Genomic DNA, 18,148 nt, shown 5'->3' on the forward strand with positions numbered 1-18,148 from the left:
CCCTCTCTGTGTCTCTGTGTAGAAGAAACTGGCATAGACAGTCAAGCCCCAGTGATGCTAAAAAGTACAGGAGAAAAAAAAAATTAAACAGCCTTAAGGTCTTTGATCCATAGGCCCAACAACCTAGTTGGTGGAAGAAATAATTTCCTACACAGACTTCATCCTACTATTTCATTGTATTGGTAGCACATCAATATAAAACATTTTATTTAATTGTCATGTGAAGTTTGATTTTATAAAATTTAAAAACATTTTTAATATTTATTTATTTATTTATTTTTAACCACAGGGGTTCTCTCTATGGGTCTGGATCTGTGCCAGCGTGATGAATTTATTCCACTCAGTGGCCAGATTCCCTTTCATTATCTTATCATTATTATTATTTATTATAGAGACAGACAGAAGAAGAGTGAGAGGAGGAGAGAGAGGGACTGAGAGAACCAGCACTGGCCCAAGTCAAGGGACAGAAGACACCAGAGGTCATGACCTCAGAGGTTACAGGGGCCTTAGATTTTTTTCTCAGCTGCTCACTGGATGCTCTGCTCTGGATGATTCTGGGGCTGAAACAGGACCAGGAAGCTCAGAGCCTCAGGCTTCTGAGTCATTGGCAGAACAATTCTGCTGACTCCCCAGCCCATTACAGGGACATTTGCAAATGCAGATTCAGACCACAGTGAGCCTCCAGCTCATATAGAGGTTATGGGGGCATATAGTCAATGGAACACTGCTCTGCTATCAACAAAGATGACAGTGTATCACTGGGAACAAGATGGTCGGCTCTGGAGGTAATTATGCTGAGTCACTTAAGTAAAGAGCTGAAAGACAACTACCAGATTATTTCACTCATATCTGGGATATGTTTGACTGAATTAACTTTTAAAGCCTATAGTAACCCCTGGCTCCCCACCTGCAGGAGGACCACTTCACAGTGGTGAAGCAGGTCAGCAGATGTCTGTCTTTCTCCCTCTCTGTCGTATCCAAAAAAATGAAAAAATGTCTGCCAGGAGCAGAGGATACATAGTGCTGGCATGAGTCCCAGAGATAACCCTGGAGGCAAAGGAACAAACAAACTATAGTAACTAAATGCTCTCTTGGGCTTTATGACAAAAGTGCTTTTTTGGGGGTTGTCACAGAACTTTGATGGCAGTTGTGGTGATATACAGTTACCATGTATGAGCTGAAATTACACCCTGAAACCTTGTGATTTTGTAAAGCTCTATTAAATCCCTGAAGAAGAGAGAGAGAGAATGAGAGAGAGAGAGAAGAAGAAAGACGAAGGAGAAGACAAAGAACAGGAGAAGAAGGAGGAGGAGGAGGAGGAGGAGGAGGAGGAGAGAGATGCACAGATTTTTGCTGTGCTTGGGCAGATGACTTAGCACATAGACATAAAATTCAATCCTGAGGTCCCAGGTCTGGACCCTAGCGCAGCATATGTTGAGTAGATGCCCTGTATTTATCTCTCCTTAAAATTTTTTATTTTAACTTTATTTATTGCAGTTGATAGAACAGAGAGAAATTGAGGGGCTTGTACCCCAGTCCTTGGGCAGGAAAACATGTGCTCTCCTCAGGGTGAGCCACCACCCAGTGGCCCTGTGGAGTTTCTCTGTAGTTGGCTGTTAGGAGCTGACCACCCCCTGGGGCTCAATCTTGAAACTGAAGGCCAAACAATGCTGCCTTCTGCTGGATCCTTTCCCTCTCTCTCATCTGAAGAATTTCCTTTGCAGACAGAACTATTTTATGAAGAAATGTCTGTTTTATTCTTTGTCCAAAATGTATGAGCCACAGTTATTATTCAAATGATTTTGTTAATCACAAATAAATAAGTAAAAGATCACTTATTAATGTTTCCCTAGGACATTGGATAAAAAGCTGTCCATCTAATAGATTCATTTTGGGGTGGGGAGTGGTACACCCAGTTAAGTGCATGTAGTACTATGTGCAAGAACTCAACACAAGGACTGAGGTCTGAACCACCACTACTCACCTACAACAGGACACTTCACAAGTGGCAAAGCAGGTCGGCAGGTGTCTGTCTTTCTCTCATTCTCTATATCCCCTCCCTTCTTAATTTCTTTCTGTCCTATCCAAAAAAAGGGGGGGAGAGCTGATGGCTGCAGTGAAGTCCTATTGCCTATACTGAGCCCCAGCAGTTATAACCCTGGACACAAAGAAGAGAATTGATCCCAAATGTCCTCAGGAAAGTCAAACTATTGTGCTAGTTAATTTTGGAGACATAAAAAGGATGTGTAAATTTAGATTCAAATACATTGCTAAAGTATGGAATAGTTTCTAAATTCTTCTAAAACATAAACCATGGAAAGAATCATCTTACAAAATGTTGCTGGGGGGCCGGGTGGTGGTGCACCTGGTTAAGCACACACACACTACAGTGTGCAAGGACTGGGGTACAAGCCCCCGGTCCTCACCTACAGGGGGAAAGCTTCACAAGTGGTGAAGTAGAGCTGCAGGTGTCTCTCTGTCTCTCTCGCTCTCTATCTCCTCCTCTTCTCTCAATTCCTCTCTGTCTCTATCCAATAACAAATAAAATAAAATGAAATAGAATATTGCTAAATGCCTCTAGCTGACTGTTAATATCAATTTACATGTACTTTCAATTTCTGATTCTTATTCAACATTATGCACTGTCGTAAGTTTGATCATTCACAATTAAAATATGTGACTGGTCTATTAGAAGAATCCAGTTTCTAAGTACTTGAAGAAAACTGAGTGATTTTTGTTCATTTTGTGGAGTTGTACCCCTCCTACCCTATGGTTTTGTTAATTTATCTTTTCTTAAATAAAAAAAAGAAAATTGCTGAATGCCTCTAGCTGACTGTTAATATCAATCTACATGTACTTTCAATTTCTGATTCTTATTCAACATTATGCACTGTCATATGTTTGATCATTCACAATTAAAATATGTGACTGGTCTATTAGAAGAATCCAGTTTCTAAGTACTTGAAGAAAACTGAGTGATTTTTGTTCATTCTGTGGAGTTCTACCCCTCCTACCCTATGATTTTGTTAATTTATCCTTTCTTAAATAAAAAAAAAGAAAATTGCTGAATGCCTCTAGCTGACTCTTAATATCAATCTACATGTACTTTCAATTTCTGATTCTTATTCAGAATTATGCACTGTCATAAGTTTGATCATTCACAATTAAAATATGTGACTGGTCTATTAGAAGAATCCAGTTTCTAAGTACTTGAAGAAAACTGAGTGACCTTTGTTCACTTTGCTGCCATGTGTAGGGGATGAGTGCCCTCAGGTGGCTGAATCCCAAAACTGCAGCTAAAGCAAATCTGCTTGAACCTTTTGGAGGTGAAGTTCCATTGAGTCTCTGACAGCCCAGGGAACTGAATGAAATCACGGCCACCTGACTATGCCTGACCTGTGTGACAGCAGCATGAGGAAATCTAGGATATGTGATCCATTTCCTCCTTAATATTCTAATCATTCTTTATGGCATAAGACAAACATCTGTCTCGTTTTTCCTGGATGGAGTAAGCAAAAGCATTGTTCAAACATCGCATCATTAGTAAGAATGTCGTATTTTCTTTGAGTTTATAAGATACTAAGGAAAGCTAAGAAAGAAATAGAAGTCTGAGAACCCCTCAGCCTGGTCCAGCACTCAGACGATGCAGCAGGACAGTGAGAACAGGCTTCTCCCCACCTCTCTCCCATACAAGCAGACACAGACACAAACACACCTGTCTGGGGCTCAGCACCCTGATTGATCTGACTAGTGATTCTCTCATTGATGTTAATCTGTATGTTTCTTGTCTGTGATCAGATGGAGTGCATCTTACCAGAGCTGTTTAAGACAAGAAGTAGTGGAGGAGGCTACTTGGTTGAGAGCACTAGCTATAAGCTGCTGGGTCCAAGCCAATGGTCTCCCGCCCACCCTGCTGGAAGGGGAAGAATTTTATGAGCAGTGAAACAGTGATGCAGGTGTCTCTCTGTCTTTCTCCATCTCCTCCTTCCCTCTCATGTCTCTGTCTCTATCCAGTGAATTATAAATAAGAATAATTACTAAAAAAGAAAATAAAAGACATAATAAAAAGGGAAAAAAGCATAAAGAAAAAGCAAAGAGATTGTGGTCCAGGAAGTGGCACAGTGGTTAATGCACTGGATTCTCAACCATGAGGCCCCGAGTTTAATCCAGGCAACCCATGTACCTGTGACTGTGATGGCTGGTTCTTTTTCTCTTTCCTCCTATCATTCTCATGAATAAAGAAATTCTTTAAAAAACAAAACTGGTAGTCAGGCAGTAGCGCAGCGGGTTAAGCACTCATGTTCCGAAGCATAAGGATCCAGGCTCGAGGCCCCAGCTCCCCACCTGCAGGGGGGTCACTTCACAGGCCAGGTGGCAAAGCAGGTTTACAGGTGTCTATCTTTCTCCCCTCGTGTCTGTCTTCCCCTCCTCTCCATTTCTTTCTGTCCTATCTAACAACAAGTACATCAATATCAACAATTACTACATCAACAACAACAAAAAACCAAGGGCAACAAAAGGGAAAATAGATAAATTTTTAAAAAACCTAAGAGGTCTATTCTAGGCTACATCCAGTCCTCTAATGGTTACTTGGATGTATACTTTTTACACTACAGTTGAAGGTCATCAAAGAATGTCCACAACTCATTTGACATTTGATTTTCCAAGTGACATTCCCTTCACACACACACACACACACACACACACACACACACACACACACACACACACTGATGCTCCTGGAAATAGTGTGTCTCTGACAGCATCCATGTGAATATCCTGCCATGATATTTACTCTGTTTAGGATTATATAATGATATCACCACTGTGTGAAATGGGGGCAAGGCTTGTGGCATCTCTATTGTTTCTAATCAATGCACGGGGATCTATAGTTATCAGAACAAAATTCCAAAGGACTAATGAAAAACTCAATGCTGAAGATACAAATTGCTTCAGGGAATCATGCTTTCAGCTGTGCAGTAATTATCTGACCTTTGACTAATGACATCACAGCCCAGTGGCCCTGGCTACAGCGGAATCTTCAGTCTTGGAGACTGAGCTGAGAGTGCAAGTAGTGCTGTGTCCAGCTCTCTCTTTAGCGTCAAAGAGTGAAGAATAGAGGATGTCTGCATCTACCAGAAAGTCTTTGCGGCTTTCAGAGTGTCTGGACTGTCTGTCCTGCTTCAGGTAGAGTCTGTTCACATGCCCTGTGTGACCGGCAGAGCAGGAGGAGGGCAGTCCCAGGACGTGCTCTGTGTGATGCCCACTGACAGAATCCTCAGCTTCACCCCTGGTCTCATGAACAGTTACCTGTGCTCATGAGATTCCCTCCTGCTGATGCCAGAGAGCAGACTTGACCTGCTAGGATCAGAGTCCTGTGGGCTTACTCAGGGCACAGCCAAGAATAGCTTAGTACTTCCTTAAATTGAGAAACATTTGGATGTTGGATTTATTATCTGCTGATCTTGGGATTCCTGCCCCGCTCAACCCCAAAGTGATGACTGAGTTAAGATTAGAGTCAGTTTTCTAGAATCCTCTTATCTAAGGGTGTATGTTAACCTGAGACCACAGTGGAATGACACCTTCATACTCTTGGATGTCATGTAATCTGTAATTTGACTTCTATAAGGTCATATATCTGTTTACATTTTATTATTATTATTATTATTATTGAGAGTGAGAGTCAGAAGCAGAAGTAAGAGAAAGTGAAGAGGTTAAGGAGATGGGGAAAGGAAGAGGAAGAGGAAGGAGAAGAGGGAGGGGAAGGAGACAGCCAGAGAGTCATTGGCATATGGAGTCATTGGCATATGCAAAACTGGGGGTGACACTTGGGGCTACATGATTTTCAGTTCATCTAGACACTGTACTGTGGACCTGAGTTGGTTGTTTGAAACATTTGTCATCTCTCCTTTGTCCTCTAACTGTTCCCTCACCCCTTTTATCATTTAGTGGAGGGACTAATTCACTACAGTGCAGTTTGTTGACATGGTAAGATTTCTCATCACTCAGTGAGAGGTGTCTGCAGAACACTCTCCTCCCCACTCAGCTCCACTCCCAGCACCAAGCACAAGGACCCCAATACCCTCGGTCACCCTCACTCCCTCTTAGAGTCCCCAGACTCTGCTGATTCCTTGTCCCCTGACACTAAAGTGACAGCCCCTGTGTCCTGTCCATCAAGCTGCCCTCCATCTCCACTGGCCCTGAGTGACCTCAACTCTCACAGGAGCTCTGTGTAGCTCAGGACTCCTGAATCTGGATGCTGAGTCCTTCTGGGGAACTGAGACTCCTCTGCAATGCTTGTGAGTGCTGGCATCATCAGGAGTCCTTGTGTCCAACCTCCCCAGTGACAGGCTGCCCTGTGGGTCTGCTGTGTTGCAGTTCTGCTGTGGAGGAGAGCGGCCTGGAAGAGAAGAACATACCAGAGGTGCCTCGTGGCCACATCCAGTTCACAGGCCTTGGCAAATTCCAGAAGAGTCGGAGGTGGCAGAAAAGGCAACTGATCTTATATTCCAATGTGCTGCTCATCTCCAACACAAAGTGCGTACCTGCTCCCCCTGCTCCTGACTCCACAGCTGCCTCTTCTCTGCTGCCCTGAGGATAGAAGAGGTGGCTTTTCTGCAAGGTTTCTGTCCAGCACTGGGCTGGCAGCAGAGGGGAAGCAAGGAGACTGGGCAGGGCTCCGAGTTCTGGGGAAAGGCAGCCAGGGTGGAGAGGCTGAAGGAGAGATGCAGAGTCAGAGGCCAGGGGGCCCCCAGACTGGAGGACCCTCCCACAGCCTGCTCTTCCTTCACATGTCTGCCCTTCCAGTTTGGCCCCAGGGAGACAGGACAAGCCATAGCCCATCCCTGCTTCCCATGACTCACAGACACTCACACGAAATTTCTGCAAAATGTCTGCAATCACAGACTGCACATGGTGACAGGGACCATGGACTGAGGGAATGAGTGGTTTATTAACTGAATTTATCCTGTGTGACACGAGGCAATGAATTCAGTGAGTGGACTACACTGTTGAGCAAAGTCCTCCTCAATTCTTTTTTTAACCAGAGCACTGCTCAGCTCTGGCATTTGGGGTGCAGGGGATTGAACCTAGGACTTTGGAGCCTCAGGCATGAGAGTATCTTTTCATAACCATTATAGTGTCTATACACCACCCTCAAATTTCTTTTAAAGTACCTGAGAGACAAAGAAGGAGATGGGGAAGGGAACAGTGAGGAGAGACACCCAGTGACAGCTCCCACCGTGCAGTTCCCTTTGCTCCTGTCCATGGTCCTTCTCATGGTACATGAGCCTCTGCCTGGTTTTAGGTGGGCACAGTACTTAAGCAGCTTTTTATGTTTTGCCAGAACATAAAAACATAACATAACATGTTGACAGATATTTATATGTAAAATTATGAATACAAATTTATGAAAGCAAATTTTAAATAACTTAAGCTTTAAAGGCATGAAAAACTCTTAGAAACTGAGACTGGGTGGCTGCGTGGTGGTGGCACACCTGGTTGAGCATCCATGGCCTAAGACACAGGTTCAATCCCCACTCCCTATCTGCAGAGGGAAAGATTCATGAGCAGTTAGCAAGGCTGGAGGTTTCATTCCTCTCTTCCACTCAGTCACCTTACCATCCTATTTCTCGCAGTCCTATTAAAAAAAACAAAACAAAACAAAAAACAGGAAAATGACCCACAAGAACAGTGGATTCATCATGTAGCCACTAAGCCACAGAATAACCCCAATGGCAACTAAAAAAATAGATATTGAAAATTCAACTTGTTTGGGAATCATGGAAAATATGTTTAACTAACATTGTAATGCATGATTTATTTCATTAGTATCCTCAAGTACTTTCAGGATGACAATAATTAACTAATAAGCTCATTGCAATTTCCATACAATTAATAAGGGAAATATGATCATGGATCATTATGGCAAACAAATAAGCAACAGGAAAGATGCTGAGTGAAAGGTTCTCTTAGGGAGCTCATAAATATGGGGGGGTATCTAATTGTTCTGCAATGTTCAGGAAAATGGCTGCTTTCCTCCCACTGGTAAGGAGTGTTCAGGGACATCCTGGGCCAGGCTCCAGTCAGCACACAGCACTCAGGCCCCAGCCCTCCCTCTGCTGTGCTCTCAAGGCTCAGCTCAGAGGGGAAGGAGCCACAGAAACACACCCACCATCTCCCCAGGAGAAACCCAGCTGCTCCCAGAATGCTGGAGATGCCAGCTAACTGCTCTGTGCTCTGTTCCCTCTCCTGGTTGAAGAGTGCAGAATCAAGTACACTTTGACTCTGCGGGACATGTCGGTGACATTCAACAAGAGGAAAGGAAAGAAAGCCCGAACATCGCTGGTCTTGGGCTGGAGAGACCGCATCTTCGTGGTCTGTTTTCAGTAAGACTGCAGCCTGACCCTGTCTCCTCATGAATCTCGGGGGGAGCACAGCTCTCCATCTGGGGGTCTATTAGCCACACATGCTCTGACCCCCACAAGGACAGCTGTGTGCTCTCAACTGCCCCCCAATGGCTCTGATTCAAGCAAACACATGAAGCTTCTAAGCCATCTGCAGGTGGGGACCAGGGGCTTGAACCTGGGTCCTTGTGCATGGTAACATGTGCAGTTAACCACTGGCACCACCACCTGACCCCCAACCCAATTTCCTCTCCATCTAGAAGATTTCTTTGCCAACTCAGCAAACTATCTGTCAGAGAGCTGGGCCTCTCACCACCCAGTGAGCAGGACAGGCCTCCTGACTCACACAGTCCCACCAATAACAACCTGATGTTGATGTTTACATGTTGAAGATTTTTTTTTTGTTTCCTGTAGATAATTTACCCCTGGAAGGGATACCTTTATTTTACTTTTTGTTAACTTTTTATTGGTGGGGGGAAGTACTCACAATATGTTTGTGTGAATTTTGTGCATTTTATCTTCTTTTCTCCCCTTCTCTTGGATTTCAGTTCAGTTACGAAAATGGAGCAATGGTACAATGAGCTTCATAGGCATCCCCTTAGTTCAGGTATTACAAATCTTTTTTTAAAAGACTTTATTTTATTAATTAGAAAGACAGGGGAAGAGAGAGAAACAGACATCACTCTGGTACACGTGCTTCCAGGGATTGAACTAGGATCTCATGCTTGCATCCTTTTTCCTTTGTGACACCTCCCAGGCCATGGTATTTCAAATCTTCAAGTTCTCAGAATGCAGAGTCCTGGCAGTCAGAGCCCCTCCCTCTCCTCCCCCTTCTCTCCATGCTGTGATGGGAGCTAACATCACCCTGGACCATGTATTTACCTGCCCTGATTTAAGGGCAGGTTTCTCTGTGGGGTGGTTCTCAAAGCAAATGCACCTGCCAGCCCTACAGCCCAGGGAGGTTCTGGCCTGGACTCCAGGCAGGAAAGCTGTGAAGTCAGGATCTGTAGGCCTGATTTCAGAGAGCTGACAACATAGGTATGTTTTCTAGGATTGCTCTCATTTTCCAGAAATACATTTGCATATATCTTCATTAGATCTTGCTGAGTATGTTAATGTCTTGAAAATGTAGTGAAAAAGACTGAAGTGACTAGTCAAAATGTAAGTTGCCTTGAAAATAATCTAACAGATTTCTTCTGTTTTGGGTCACTGTGGACTTGATTAGCAACATTCAGAATGAGATTCTGGGCATCCAGAACACCTCCCGAAAGCAGGTGGAAGACATCACTGTAAGTATTTCTAAGACTAGAACTTACAATCCAAGCTCCTGCCTTGGACAGAAAGAGGTCTAGATATGAGGGGAGAACCCAGAATGTACCAGACAGAAAAGTGTATTTTTCTACAGACACACAGGTCTGTGTATACACAGAAAAGGAAGCTGTGACTATATGCAACAATCCTTGGTGGTCACATGACAAACTTGGAAAGAACACTGCATCTGAAAAGTTACCTTTTTTTCAGATTTCCCCTAATATCCATCCTTGATGTCTCTTGCACCAAATAATTTTCACGAGGCAGCTTTTCTATTAGCATGGATTTCTTTTTCCAATTAACTCTTGCATATACAAAGTGGTTTGCATTCTTTTCTGTAGATAATTTATCCCTGGAAAGGATTTTTGTTTACTTTTTATTCAAGGGGGTATTACTGGTTTACAGTAAACAGTAAACAGTTGTTGGCACATATGTGTATATTCTCAGTTTTATGCAAAACACTCTCACCCCCAGCCCAGCTCCTCCTCCCCCATCATGCACCAGGACCTGAAAGACCACTCGCCCTAGTCCTTTACTTCAGTGCAGTACATCAAACCCAATTCAGGGATGGCCCTTTCAAGTCAAGAGAAAATACTGACCTCAATTTTCTTTTCCTTTCCTTTCCTTTCTTTTTTTTTTTTTTTTAGTAATTTATTTCTTTATTGGGGAATGTTTTACATTCCACAGTAAATACAATAGTTTGTACATGCATAACATTCCCCAGTTTCCCATTTAACAATACAACGCCCACTATGTCATTTATGATACTTCATGGACCTGTATTCTCCCCACCCACCCACCCCAGAGTATTTTACTTTGGTGCGATATGCCAATTACATTTTGGGTTCTACTTGTGTTTTCATTTCTGATCTTGTTTTTCAACTTCTGCCTGAGAGTGAGATCATCCCATATTCATCCTTCTGCTTCTGACTTATTTCCCATAACATGAATTTTTCAAGGTCCATCCAAGATCGGCTGAAAACTGTGAAGTCACCATTTTTTACAGCTGAGTAGTATTCCATTGTGTATATATAGTATCGCACAACTTGCTCAGCCACTCATCTGTTGTTGGACACCTGGGTTGCTTCCAGGTTTTGGCTATTACAAATTGTGCTGCCAAGAACATATGTGTACACAGATCTTTTTTGATGGATGTGTTGGGTTCCTTAGGATATATCCCCAGGAGAGGAATTGCAGGGTAGGTCCATTTCTAGACTTCGGAGAGTTCTCCAGACTGTTCTCCATAGAGGTTGGACCAATTGACATTCCCACCAGCAGTGTAAGAGGGTTCCTTTGACCCCACACCCTCTCCAGCATTTGCTACTGTTACCTTTTCTGATGTATGACATTCTCACAGGAGTGAAGTGATACCTCATTGTTGTCTTGATTTGCATTTCTCTGACAATCAGAGACTTGGAGCATTTTTCCATGTGTTTCTCGGCCTTTTGGATCTCTTCTGTGGAGAATATTCTGTCCAAGTCCTCCCCCATTTTTGGATAGGGTTATTTGTTGACTTGTTGTTGAGTCTGGCAAGCTCTTTATATATGCTGGTTATTAAACTCTTATCTGATGTATGGCATGTAAAGATCTTCTCCCATTCTGTGAGACATCTCTTGGTTTGGGTAGTGGTTTCTTTTGCTGTGAAGAAGCTTTTTAATTTGATGTAGTCCCATAGGTTTATACTTGCCTTAGTCTTCTTTGTAATTGGATTCGTTTCATTGAAAATGTCTTTAAAATTTATGCGGAAAAGAGTTCTGCCAATATTTTCCTCTAAGTATCTGATAGTTTGTGGTCTATCCTCCAAGTCCTTGATCCACTTTGAATTTACTTTTGTATTTGGTGAAATACAATGATTCAGTTTCACTCTTCTGCATGTTTCAACCCATTGTTTCCAACACCATTTGTTGAAGAGACTCTGCTTTCCCCATTTAATAGTCTGGGCACCTTTGTCAAAGATTAGATGTCCATAGGTGTGGGGCCTCATTTCTGGGCTCTCAATTCTATTTCACTGTCCAGTGTGTCTATTCATGTTCCAGTACCAAGCAGTTTGGATGACAATGGCCCTGTAATACAGTTTGAAATCTGAATGTGTGGTCACTCCGGTTCTGTTCTTTTTTCTCAAGATTGTTTTGGCAATTCTAGGTCTTTTCTGGTTCCAGATAAAAATTTGTAGCATTTTTTTCTATTCTCCTAAAAATGTGCTTGGGATCTTGATAGGGATAGCATTAAATTTGTAGATGGCTCTGGGTAATATATTTATTTTGATGATGTTAATTCTTCCAACCCATGAACATGGAATACCTTTCCACTTCTTTGTGTCTTTTTCAATTTCTTTGAGTAGTGACTCATAATTTTCAGTATACAAGTCTTTCACTTCTTTGGGTAGATTCACTCCTAGATATTTTATTGTTTTTGTTGCTATAGGAAAAGGAATTGATTTCTGGATTTCAATTTCTTCTAACTCAGTGTTTGCATAGAGGAATGCCACTGACTTTTGAATGTTAATTTTGTAGCCTGACACCTTACTGTATTGCCTGATGATTTCCAAAAGCTTCTTGCTGGATTCCTTAGGTTTTTCCATGTTAACTACTATGTCATCTGCAAATAAGTAGAGTTTGACTTCTTCTCTTCCAATCTTTATCCCTTTAATTCCTTGCTCCTGCCTGATTGCCTGATTGCTATGGCAAGAACTACAACACTATGTTGACTAGTAATGGTGATAGTGGGCATCCCTGTCTAGTGCCTGATCTGAGTGGAAATGATTCCAGTTTTACACCATTGAGTATGATGTTGGCTGTAGGTTTGCTATATATAGACTCCACTATCTTCGTAATTTTCCATCTATTCCCATTTTTGTAGTGTTTTTATCATAAAGAGATGTTGTATTTTTTCAAAGGCTTTCTCTGCATCTATTGATATGACCATGTGTTTTTTTGGTCTTGCTTTTGTTGATGTGGTGGATCACATTGTTTGATTTACATATATTAAACCAACCTTGCATGCCTGGGATAAACCCCACTTGGTCATGATGAACAATCTTTTTGATATACTGTTGTATCCGGTTGGGTAGAATTTTGGTGAATATTTTCGCATCTATGTTCATCAGAGATATTGGTCTGTAGTTTTCTTTTTTGGTTGTGTCCCTGTCGCTTTTGGTATCAGAGAGATATGGGCTTCATAGAAGCTGGCAGGGAGTATTCCAGTGTCTTCAATCTTCTGGAAGACTTTTAAAAGTAGAGGTATTAGTTCTTCTTTGAAGGTTTTGTAGAATTCATTTGTAAAGCCATCTGGTCCAGGACTTGTTTTTTTGGGGAGATTTTTGATAACTGTTTCAATTTCATTAGCTGTGATGGGCCTGTTTGTGTTATCCACTTCCTCTTTACTTAGTTTTGGAAGTTGGTAGGTATCTAGGAAATCATCCATTTCTTCCAGGTTCTCTAGCTTGGTGGCATATAGTTGTTCATAGAAGTCTCACATGACATGTTGAATTTCTGCAGTGTCTGCTGTGATATCTCCTCTTTCATTTACTATCCAATTTACTTGGGTCTTCTCCCTTTTTTGTTTTGTGAGTCTGGCTAAAGGTTTGTCGATTTTGTTCACTCTTTTGAAGAGCCAACATTTACTTTCGTTGATCTTTTGTATGGTTTTCTTATTCTCAATGTTATTTATTTCTGCCCTAACTTTAGTGATTTATGTCCTTCTGGTTGCTTTAGGGTTCCTTTGTTCTTCTTCTTATAGGTCTTTAAGATGTGCAATCAGGCTGTTTATTTGTGCTTTTTCTTGTTTCCTAATGTGTGCTTGTATAGCTAGGAACTTCCCTCTTAGGACTGCTTTAGCTGTGTCCCAAATATTTTGATAGCTTGTGTCTCCATTTTCATTGAACTCTCGAAACATTTTGATTTCTTCCTTGATTTCCTCTTTGACCCAGAAGTTGTTAAGAAGTGTACTGTTGAGCTTCCACATTTTGGCACTGTTACTAATCTTTTGTTTCTTGTTAAGTGTTAGTTTAATTCCACTGTGGTCTGAGAAGATGCTTAGGATGATTTCAATGCTCTTGAATTGGCTGATGCTGTCTTTGTGGCCTAATGTATGGTCTATCCTTGGCAATGACCCATGTGGATTTGAGTAAAATGTGTATTCCAGTTTCTTGGGATGAATGACTCTTCAAATGTCCAATAGTTCTAGTTTATCTATCTCTTCATTTATCTCCCTTATGTCTTTATTGATTTTCTGCCTGGATGATATGTCAAGTTGAGAGAATGGGGTGTTGAAGTCCCCTACTATGATTTTGTTGCTTTTAATATATTGCTGTAGCTCTTTCAGTAAAAGTTTGATGTATTTAGATGGCTTCTCATTGGGTGCATAGATGTTAATAATTGTTCAGTCCTCTTGATTGATCCTCTCAGCATTAAGTAGTGTCCATTCCTATCTTTTTTAATCTTATCTATTTTAAAGTCTATCGTGTCAGATATGAGAATAGCTGTTCCTGCACTTTTTTTCTGGGCCATTGGCTTGTATGATAGTTTTCCATCCTTTCACTTTAAGTCTGTGTTTGTCTTGTTGAGTTCGGTGGGCTTCCTGTAGACAGCATATTGCTGGGTTGTGTTTTCTGATCCATCTTCCTACTCTGTGTCTTTTAATAGGTGAATTCAGGCCATTGACATTAATTGATATCAAATATTGAAGCTATTTTAAGGCCACTCTTGTAGAGTTTTAGAGTGTTTTGATATATGTCCTATTTGTGGTGGTCTGATTGTTTATAGGAGGCCTTTCAGAACTTCTTTCAGGGCAGGCTTGTTGATAGTTGATTCCTTCAACTATTGCTTGTCTGAGAAGGTTTTGATGCCTCCATCTAGTCTGAATGACATTTTAGCAGGATATAGTATTCTTGGTTGAAAGCCTTTCTCATTGAGCACTCGATAGATATCTTGCCATTCTCTTCTGGCCTGTAGTGTTTGTGTGGAGAAGTCTGCTGCTAATCTTATGGGTTTTCCTTTGTAGGTGACTCTTTGTATTTCCCTTGCAGCCTTCAGGATCCTTTCTTTATCCTTATTCCTTTCCATTCTAAGTATGATATGTCTTGGTGTCTTTAGGTCTGGGTTAATTCTGTTTGGGACCCTCTGGGCTTCTTGAATCTTTATGTCTTTGATGTTGTCTAGACTAGAGAAGTTTTCAACTATTATGGCCTGGAAAATGCTTTCTTCCTCTCCTGCTCTTTCTTCCTCTGGTATGCCAATAATGCATATATTGTTTCTTTTGAAGTCATGCCATAGGACTCTGTTGTTGTTTCAGCATCTATTTATCTCTTTTTGAGATCTCTTACTTCTTTGTTAGTTGTCTCTAATTCATCCTCAATCTTGCTAATTCTGTCTTCAGCCTCATAGATTCTATTCTCTCTGCCCTCTACTGTTTTCTGGAGTTCATCTATTTTGTTGCCCTGTTCTGATACTGTTTTAGCTTGTTCAGCTAGTTGCGTTCTTAGCTCAGCAATTTCAGCTTTCAGCTCTCTAATAACCATGAGATAATTAGTATTTTCTTCCATAGTCCCATTTGTTGTTCCTGTATTTCTGATTACAATTTTTTCAAATTCTTTACTCACTCCTGTTATTATTTCCTTAGCTAATGTTTGGATGTTGAACTCATTATTTTGTGCTTCATCCTCTGGAGGACATTTAGCTGGACTCCTGTCCTGGTTCGATTCTCCAGTATTTCTTCTTGTTGTTTTAACCATTTTATATATTATGTTATGAGTTCCCTTTATCAGTACTTTTCAAATTACTGATCACTATTGACTGGATTGACCTGTGTCTAAGTAAGTTAATTAAAGGGTTCACAGTGGTGGAAGTTACCAGTTGTTTCAATAGTTTTTTAATCAATCCCTGAGTTGGAGCTCAGTGGTTTAAAAGCCTCTTTTTTTCCTTCCCTGTAGGCTATGGGAGCCTGAGGGCTTTTAAAATATCAGTAGGCTTCTTAGCTTAATCACTGACTCCTGACCAAGAGATAAAGCAGGGTGTGGCATAGGTAATCCAGTGGTTATGCAAAGAGATTTTCACAGCCCCTCAGCTATGCCACGGAGGTATAGGTCTTCTTCTGAGTTTCCTGGTTAGATCTCTGTCCCCTGGTGTCCCTCCCTGTCGCTGCTCCAGATGCTGAGGGCAGTAGCAATGGAGACTCAGAGTTGCACTTGGTGAGTCTCTGGGGAGTCCTCTCCTCCCTTCAGCTGTCCCCTTGTTCATGGAGCAGACTGGAGGTGGTGTCTCAACTGATAAACTGCTGGACTGTTAGCAGTCACTTCATCTCTCCTTTCACTCCTCTCTCCTCTCTATCACCAGCCACACGTGTTTGTACTCACCGGTGATTTAGTGGGTTCCTGTGGTCATTCTAGTCCTGTCTTGTTCAGTCCCGGGAGGTCTCCTTTGGTATTCCTAGTTGATCTGGGAGAGGAGAGGAGAGGAGAGAAAGTGATATGCTGCTGCTCATAGCTCTGATCCGGAAGTCTCCTTTCCTTTCTTTTTCTCCTCTCTCTCTGGGGCTTTTGCTGCACTACAAATCAACTGCTCCTATGGCTATTTATTTGATTTTTATTTTTTTATAGGAAAGAGAGAAATTGAGAGAGGAGGGGAAGATACTTGAAAGAGAAAGAGAAACTGCATATATGCTTCACCACTTCTGAAGTGACCCCCATGCAGATTAGGAGCAGAGGCTTGAACCAGGATCCTTCTGTAGATCCTTGCACTTTGTACTATGTACGCTTAACCTGTTGCACCATAACCCACCTCTCCCCCCTCAAGAGAGATAGACACCTGCAGACCTGCTTCACCTCTCAGGAATCCTCCCCACTACAGGTAGGGAGTGAGGGTTCAGCCCTGGGTTCTTGCACTTGGTAAAGTGTGTGCCTAACCAGCTGCACCACCTCCTAGCCTGCTTTCCTTTTTTTTTATTCCTTCTTTCACATAATTTGAGCTTGTGCATCATGTCAGGGTTGGCCTTCATTCAGCATCACTGATGACATTTTCCTGCTTCTTCATACACCAGGCAATGCTTCTCCTAAGTAGGCGAAATGTGCATTTTTTTCTTTCAAACCATTTGATTAGATAGTTGATATTTTTAATTACAAATTAATAAACTAGGAATTACCTGTGTGTATATCCTAAGACTAGAGTGCAAGCAAGAAGAAATCCATATATCCTTGTCAACACACTTCTGAACATGCACTGAAAACCCAAGGATTCACTTAAATCTACAGTGTAGACTCTAAACCACAGTCACCCCCAGGGGTAAAGTAGCTTTGATCCTGGACACAGGGCTCTCTCTCTCTCTGAGGAAACAAAGCTGCTGGAAAATGTGTTCTTCCACTGTTCACTCCAAAAGCTTGTTGTGACCCTGCCTTCCTTCTCTTCCAGGATGCGAATTCCAGTCTGGAAGAAACCACAGAGCCACCTGCAGGTGAGTGTCAGGGTAATCTGAGAAGAGGCTGATTGGAGTGAGACATTAACTGCAAAGACTCAAAGTAAATTGTTTCCGGCTTCGCTTCAATACCTTCTGACAGGGAAAGCACAGGCAACAGGCCTCCGTGCATTCAATAGACAGTAACCAACTCACTGCTCTGTAACAGGCTCCAGTGACAGTCCTTGCTTCTCTACTTCTTTCTCTGTGGCAGATTTGCTCTGTAGCGCTCTTCTTCATGAGGAATTCATGGCATTCCAGGCACAGTAATGTATAAGAGCATCTTCCTCTTTATTTTGTCAACTCTTTTCTTGGGCACATGCGAGGGCAGGGTCTCCTGTCAGGTTCAGAGACACAGAGACACAGAGACACGGCCTTCTTTGCACAGAAGGTCCAGGAGAAGGCCCGTGTGTCACACTTACAGTGAGGTGAGTCTCTTCATGGTCAGCCTGGACCTAGACTGAGGTTTCTCTCCATCTAGATGGCAAACATCTGCAGGAGCATGAAGTGGGCCAAATGCCAGCCACTGAGGAGCTTCCACAGGAAGCACAGGAGTCCCCCAGCCTCGCATGTGAAGACCAGCAGGGGAAAGGGGACCCCCTGGGTGCCTGTGTATGCCTTGAGCCAGGTCAGATCTTCCTTCCTGAAACAAGCTCATGAAACTGAAAACCAATCCCATGGGAGGGAGGGCAGGATTAGCAGGGACCTAGAAGCCCCCAGAAACCATACGCGTCTCCACTGACTCTGGTAGAGGTGGAGCTGCAGTGTAGCTCAGAGTTGAAGGGATGGACTGGACTCTATTCTGAGCTTGTATTGGAGAAGCCTTGGTGTTCCTGTTACAGTGAAACTCTCAATTCCACCCCCAGAGCAGACTCATTTCCCAAGTCGTCTTCAGGCCCAGATGAGCAAGAAACTATACTGAAAGTCTATGTGTTATCAGGTGTCTTTAAAATGGTCGTTCTAGCCAGTCCCTCCCCCTTCCCCAA

At 42.4% G+C, this 18,148-nt stretch overlaps 1 long non-coding RNA gene across 1 annotated transcript; it reads left to right on the forward strand.

Moving 5' to 3' along the window:
* Positions 1-9,607: 9,607 nt before the first annotated feature.
* LOC132536588 (uncharacterized) lies at positions 9,608-17,741 on the forward strand. Its single transcript, XR_009548105.1, has 3 exons — positions 9,608-9,694; positions 17,120-17,162; positions 17,644-17,741. It is a non-coding gene; the product is annotated as an uncharacterized LOC132536588 (long non-coding RNA).
* Positions 17,742-18,148: the final 407 nt, after the last annotated feature.

This window comes from Erinaceus europaeus, unplaced genomic scaffold, assembly GCF_950295315.1.
Source record: "Erinaceus europaeus unplaced genomic scaffold, mEriEur2.1 scaffold_309, whole genome shotgun sequence".
NCBI classification, from domain to species: domain Eukaryota; kingdom Metazoa; phylum Chordata; class Mammalia; order Eulipotyphla; family Erinaceidae; genus Erinaceus; species Erinaceus europaeus.